We start from the raw sequence: 7637 nt of genomic DNA, 5'->3' as shown, positions 1-7637 counted from the left end.
AGTATTGTTTTGCTTGCTAAAATAAAGCTTGATTCCTTGCTCATTTAAAAATTATTTATGTGTTAATGAATATTTGGGATATTCTCTTTATGTAAAAGTAAAGTGAATATTAACATTTGTATATAGGGGTCTCTGTAGACATAGATTTAATTTACTTTCTATAAACACAATTACATAGAATGGACAAGTCATAGGATAAATATTTGTTGAACTGATGGGAAACAGCTATTTCAAAACTTTGAAAAAAAGTTTTATGCAATCTCATTTTCCTCCATATATATGTGCATTTCCACAATTTCCAAACTCTTACAAACACATCATTTTAGTGATGTATTTTGGTTTATTTTCACCTAGTAAATATATGAAAATGAGTGGGTTTATCAGAAGATATTTGATTGATAGATGTGGTAAACAGACATACTTAATCAAATATATAACTATATTAAACTGAGCAAATTACCCAGTTAACTATGTGAAATTACTTTAGGTCAGTTATATATCAAGAAGAAAATTAAAAAATAGTTTTATATTTTAGATAACATGTTGGTGAACTATATATCTATAAAAATATATTCTTCTGTCTCTAGAGGCATTGTATGTGTGGCTGCTGTGTCTCATATGCGTCAGTAGGTGGCAGAGAGGAGACAGGCTGTGTCTACTCTCAGGGTACTTATATATAAACATCTAAATGATTTGAAGCCTAACATTGCCTGGAAAGAAGCCAGACTGAAACTATCAACAGAGCAGGCACCAGGCAGGGCCAAATGGGCTCCCAGGATGGGAGCAAGCTAGAGACCAGAAGAACCCCAGGTGGGAGTAAGGTTAAGACAGATGACCTTGCAAGGGGTCACATGGATAGACTAAGGGAGAGGGGTGAGTCTGAGACAATCAATAGACTGGAGCCATGGGGTACAGACAGGAAGCTAGCCTTAGATGAGCACAGTTCAGGCTTGGGTGGGGGGAGGCCATGCCAGAAATGACCACTACCTGGCACCATAAAGCATGGGCAGGGCAGGGCACTCCTGCGATGACCCCAGACACTCAGAGACCACAGGCACCACTAAAAGGGGCAAATAAATGGCAGGAGAATGGGAGAGAAAGAGAAACAGAAGGATGTGGGCACAGTAAGGAGAGGCGGAACTGAAGATGGGGGTAATGAGAACAGCCTGAAGTGATTTGTAATGATTTCTCTGTGATCCCGTGATTTGTGTGATCCTGACCTCTGCTGCCTCCTGGAGCCAGGTCTGTGTCTATGGCCCCATAGCCGTAGGGATCTGTTACCATTCAAGTCCAGGTACACATCTTTGGTCCGCACTGCCCATGAGGACATGGTAATACCTGAGGGTTGTACAGAACAGGCTCCATCCCTCACCTGAGCACTGTGGGAGAGCTGGCTCTTGGGGCATGAGAGCAGGGGAGCTGACTCTGCCCCTAGCCAGCTGCGGTACTCCTTAGAGCAGACCCTAGAGAGAGATCGCTTCCTTTCCCTTCTGCCTCACCATCTCTGGCAGGCTTGAGCCTGGAATAATTAGAGCGGGGAGCTGTTCTTGCTCCTCATTAGCTGCAGCACTCAGAAGAGCAGGCTCTGAGCCTCACCTGGGCAGCACAATAGAGCTGACCCTGGTGGTGGAAGCCTGGGCAAGCCCGCCCTGAGGGCATGACCATGGGAGAGCTGCCCCTACCACTTGTCGGCTATGAGGTGATATGGGTGAGGAAGAGATGCCACACCTCATCCTTTGCCATCTACAGCAGGCAGGAGAGCTGAATCTAAGTGCTCAAAGGGGGAGAGCATGTCTTGCCCCTCATCTCCTGTAGTACTGGGTAGCGCTGACCCTGGATGTGAAGGTTGAGGGTGGTCCTGATGGAGGGCATGAGTGCGGGAGAGCCAGCTCTGCCTCTTGTCTGCTGTGAGGTGGTATTCATGAGGTAGATTCCCTCCCATCATCCCTTTTGCCATAGCTACTTACAATGGGCAGAAGAGTTATCCCCACGGGGTCATGAGAGCAAAACTAGCCTGTCCCTTACCTGCTGCAGCACTCAAGAGAACAGACCTTGCACCTCACCTGGGCAGCACAGTAGAGCCGGCCCTGAAGCTGGCCCTGAGGGTGTGAGCACAGAAAAGCCTTCTCTGCCTCTTGTTTGACATTCAGTGTAGTTGACAAGGGAGATGGTATCCTCCCCTCATTTGTTCCTCTCCATCTATGGCAGGGAGAAGTAAATCAGGGTTATGAGACTGGGAGAACTGGCCATGTCCCTTACCAGCTGCAATATTTGGGAGAGCAGACCCTGTACCTCACCTGAGCAGCAGGATAGAGTTGGCCCTGGTTGTCCGTGTTGCTACTGAGCTGATCCTGAGGGTAGGAATGCCAGGGAGCCAGTGGACTGATCAGTTCAGCTACATCTGAGGCCTACATCCAGGGTTTTAAATTGGCTCAGCCCAACTTGTATGTCATCAATGAACTGCTGAAGTATATGAAAGGGCCAGTCCTACAGATCCAAAGGATCTCTATGACACAGGACAGAAACAGGATATCTGAAAGGAGTTCCAGTCATGTTTCAGTACTTTTTTTTTGTTAATTTTATTTTTTTAATTTTTTTCATAATTTCATTTTTATTAGATATTTTCTTTATTTACGTGTCATACGATATCTCCTTTCCCAGTTTCCCCTCCAAACAGAAAACAAAAACAACAACAAGAACAATCCCCTGTTCCCTTCCCCCTCTCACCTCCCCCTGCTCACTACCTCACCCTCTCCTGCTTACTGGCCCTGGCATTCCCCTACACTGGGGCATAGAACCTTCACAGGGCCAAGGGCTTCTCCCATTGATGACCGACTTGGCCATCCTCTTGATGGACTAGCATAAGCCAGAGGCCTCATACCAGACCATGAGTCATTGCAGTGAATATTTGTAATCAAGGGAGTGTGAACAAAAGGGAATGCTGGGGGCACACTGCAACACACCACAGCTTCTACAAGGAGACACTTTTTCTCTGTTGAGAGGAAGGTTGCAAACGTGGAGGGCAGGTACAAGGAAAAGGGGAGAAGAGTGGGATTGGGGTGCATAATATGAAATTTACAAAGAACCTATAAAAAGAAAAACATATTTCTGCATTTTGTTAAATTGATTTTACTTTAGTTTATTTGCTTTTGAATTTTTGGTACAGCACTACCAATCTGCCTTTATAATTAAAACTTGATTTCCTTCCCAATGCCAGGCAATACCAGTGTTGCAACTTCCTGTTCCCCCTTGTTTGTTAGTTATTCCATATCCTTTGTTTCCCCATAATAAACACATATCTATCTCTATCAGTTTGTTTGAGATAGTACTGGAGGTATGTATAAGCTGACAATACTGAACCTTTCAACTCATGAATCATTTTTAGTTTTTAAAATTACTTTCAAGCATGATTAAGAGGTCTATAGGCATTATGTGATTTCTGTACATTTATGCCTAACTATTCCAGTTTTGTTGCCATAATAATTGGTGATTTCTTTCATTTATATGTGTGTATTGTTAGTACAAAGAAATTCGATTAATCTCTATAAAAAAAACAGTTCATCTTGTGCCTTCCATCCTTGTTTAACTCATTTGTTAGTTTTAATGATTTTATTATAGGTTACATGTAATTTTCTGCATAGGCAATCATACAAATGAACCTTCTGCATAACAAAAGTCTTTTTATATTTTTCATATTGCAGGAAGAATTTACAATTCAATGTTGAGTAGAGTTCACCAAAGGAGGCCTGTCTATTATTCCTACCAAAAGAGGAAAGAATTCAGTCTCTCAACATAAGGTTCATAAGTCTTTTGTGAGTGGCCTTTATTAAGCCAAAGAAGTTATTTTCTATGTTACTTTGCCAAGAATTTCACAAAAACATAGATATTGGATTTGTTGAATACTTTTATGCCAATTTAGCATAATAAAAATTTCCCCCAATATTTTCTAATACAGTAAATTGCATTGATTAACTTTGATAGCTATGGTAACCTTGTATTTCTTATACAAAGACCAATTGATTTTCCTGAATAGAGTAGTAATAATAGTACATCTATTTTTTATTTTTACTGAACTTCAATTGTTTGAGCCTTTTAAAGAATTTATTACTTAATCTTTGTCATGTGCATTGGAACGGAATTATCTGTAGTTTCTTTGTATTATTTCAATAACATTCAAATGAAGATTGCATACTAAAGGAAATTGCAAAACTAGAGACCACATTTTCTCTATAACCAAATTCTACCAGAGCATCTTCTCCAACTGTAGTACAGCCTACTATCTCAATAGCCCTGGAAGCCATTTTAGATGTACTGTTTCTTGTGGTTAACTTTGAGCCACAGCTGTACTTTCTTTGATAATACGAGAAATGTAACCATAATCTTTGTTTATCCTTATGTAATGAGGGTGGTGGTAGTCATCTAGGAAATTGCCAAGTTCATGCTCTGACATGGACAGAGAACTGGATGTATGGGTAAGACAAAATGGAGCCTCACTCAGAGCAGGGATAAAAGCAGTTTTATATTCTCAGGAATGGAGAATCCTTAAGATATCATGCCCACTAACTGGACTCTACCAGTGGTGTTTTATAAAGTTTCTTAGTCCTCCTACCTCCCCTATAGGTCCTGTCTATGCAACTGTCCCATACTTTCTAGTAGTTTCTCTTCACTATCTGCTGGGGGGAAATCAGCATCCATCTAGGAGACTGCTTTCACTTTTCTGTCTACCTATGCTTCTCCATTTCACTCTCAGTTAGGATTTAAATTATATGAAGAAGGGGGATGGATGGATGTCTTGTTGAAGTCCATTAAGGCCCAGATACTACCTTCTGGTCAAAAGAATAAAACCTAAGTTTTACTTTTGTTTCAGACAGAGATCTGATATTTTAAGTTAACCAAAACATTGCATGCTATTCTGTTTTTTCTTAAGAATTAATTCAGGTGGACCAACCATGAGTCCAGAAGTCCACTGCCTCACCTGTCTAAGAAAATCTATAATTCCAGAGGAGATGCAAAGGAAAGGAGAGAACCAAATAAACAGTCAAGGAGATAGAATATTATCCTACTCAAAACCTCTCCTCTAGTGCAGACACTTACAGAGCTTTCTACATGTAATACAACTTGTCCTTTTACGTTTCCTCATTTTCTGTCTTATTTCCTTTCAAACATTGCTCAATGCCTCAGCATGCTTTTCTTGACACTGTGAGATTTCTCAAGCATGGTCTGATGCTCTTCTCTCCACTGTTTTCCCTATGTGGCTGATTGTCTACTGTGTGACTGGTTGATAACCTCCATTGCTGAACTTCTAATCTACCTCAAATAGCTTGTTTTTCCTCTCTTCTCTGCCTCTTCTCCATCTTCCTTCTTTTGGCAGCTACCAGCATTGTACCTTGCCTGTATTCTTGTTTTTCTTTCAAATTTCACAAAGAGTTGTTCTTGAACTTCCTCCACGCTCATTTCTAAATTCATATATATATTGATGAGACTAAGAGTATGAAAGAGACCAACAATTTGCCTTGTACCACGTGGCAACTGCAAAAGACCACAAAGAAGACATTCCACAGACACAGCAGATGACCACACTCTGGACCTTAGGTAAGAATTTGGGCTTGAATCACCTTCATTATTGGTGTTTCCTGAGTGCTAAAGCAATTTCACATTAAGTTTGTAATAAGATGTGTGGCAGATGGAGTATTGTGTTATGGTAAGACTCTCAGGCTTCTGACCAAACTAGAGCTCACTGGCACTGCCTCAGACTATTAGGTCCTTGAGGAAATTGAGTTTCTGATTCTTGTTTGCTTTATGTTGCTGTGATAGTTACCATAATTAAAAGTGACTTAGAGAAGGATAGGATTATTTTAATTCTCACATAGGAAATTGAGGAAGAAAGCTGAGGCAGGAACCAAGAAATAGAAACTGAAACAGAGGCCATGGAAGAATGCTGGTTACTGACTCACTACAGATGCACCCACATTTGCATGTATTTATCCTCCTCTTAGTCCAGTTTAAATTACAGTTTTACTACATGCTCACAGCATTATATAAATTTCAACCTTCTTGACCTTTTCTGTATAGTCATTCCATTCCACTATTATAATCACACTCTTGACCAAAAGCAACTTTATCTCTTCAAAATTTCTATCAGTAAAATTAAATTTAGCAGGAGAGATATACATAAACACCAAAACTAAAATCAGTGCCATAAACCTCTATTTATGTCTAATAAGTCAGTCCTTCAATTTCCATAGGTTTACATAGGGAAGTGCCACTCAGAAACCAGATGTTCAGGGACTTCTCTGTAATTCACAGCAAAGCCAATCTAGAGGGAAAGGAACAAATCATGAACCTGACTTTAGCATCTAAGTGCATCAGATAAGGCCCTTGTTTTTCACTCTCAAGGATCAAACAAGGCTGTGAACTTCTTCAGTAAAATATCATCAGCTTTCAGAAATATGCCTTCTGAGAGCTGTGGTCTCCTCGGCATCTTTTTAATCATATAAGGAAGTTTCAGTAAATTTTTAAATCTGTCCTTGAACTCGCTATGCAGCTTGGGACATCTGAACCTGTCTACTAGTTGGGATCACATGCCTGTATCTTAAGGCTTCACTTCCAGACCCACTCTGTATGGTGTCTACCCAGCCACTATTTTCCTGAACCCAAAAACCAGGAACAACTATGGGCAGCTTCTATTCTCCAGAGACTGTTGACAGGTACTCAAACTGGACAATCTTGCACCTGCTGCTTTGCCTTGTCCGCTCTTTCTAATGGAAACCAGAGTAAAGAATCAAGATCACACTTTGGTTTTCCTTCTTCTTGAGTTTCTTGTGGTTTGTGGATTGTACTTTGTATATTCCAAATTTCTGGGCTAATATGCACTTATCAGAAAGTGCATACCATGTGTGTTCTTTTGTGATTGGGTTACCTCCAGGGAAGGAGTTGCAGAGACTAACTATGGAACAGAGACTGAAGGAAAGATAATCCAGAGACTGCTCCACCTGGGAATTCTTCCCATATACAATCATCAAATCCAGACAAAATTTTGGATGCTAGCAAGTGCTGGTTGACAGAAGCCTGATATAGTTCTCTCCTGAGAGGCTCTGACAGTACCCGACTAATACAGAAGTAGAGGCTCACAGCCATCCATTGGAACTGAGTACAGGGTCTCCAATGAAGGAGCTAGAGAAAGGATCCAAGGAGTTGAAAAGTTTGCAGCTTCTTAGGATGAACAACAATATGTACTAACTAGTACCCTCAGAGCTCCCCGGGAATAAACCACCAACCAAAGAGTACACATGGAGGGACTAATTTCTCCAGCAGCATATGTAGCAGAGAATGGCCAAGTCGGTCATCAATGGGAGGAGAGGCCCTTGGCCCTGTGAAGGTTCAATGCCCCAGTGTAGGGGAATACCAGGGCAGGAAGCAGGAGAGTGTGGGTTGGTGAGCAGAGGGAGGGGGGAGGGAATTTTTTTTTTATTTTGTTTTGTTTTTGTTTTTGTTTTTTATTATATTTTATTATCTTTTATTATTTTTTCTTTTTTTCAGAGAGGAAAGTGGGAAAGGAAATATCATATGAGATGTAAATAAAGAAAATATCTAATAAAAAAAAAAAAGAATCCAGATCATGTTTTCCTCCACCTATG

The 7637-nt window shown here is 40.7% G+C and overlaps 1 non-coding gene across 1 annotated transcript; it reads left to right on the top strand.

Annotated features, from left to right (window-relative positions):
* The first annotated feature begins 576 nt into the window (after nt 1-576).
* LOC116092766 lies at nt 577-708 on the top strand. Its single transcript, XR_004119476.1, has one exon. It is a non-coding gene; the product is annotated as a small nucleolar RNA SNORA17 (small nucleolar RNA).
* Nucleotides 709-7637: the final 6929 nt, after the last annotated feature.

This window comes from Mastomys coucha, unplaced genomic scaffold, assembly GCF_008632895.1.
Source record: "Mastomys coucha isolate ucsf_1 unplaced genomic scaffold, UCSF_Mcou_1 pScaffold15, whole genome shotgun sequence".
NCBI lineage: Eukaryota > Metazoa > Chordata > Mammalia > Rodentia > Muridae > Mastomys > Mastomys coucha.
Note: the sequence above shows the minus strand (reverse complement) of the source record. Positions and strands in the feature narration are given on the sequence as shown.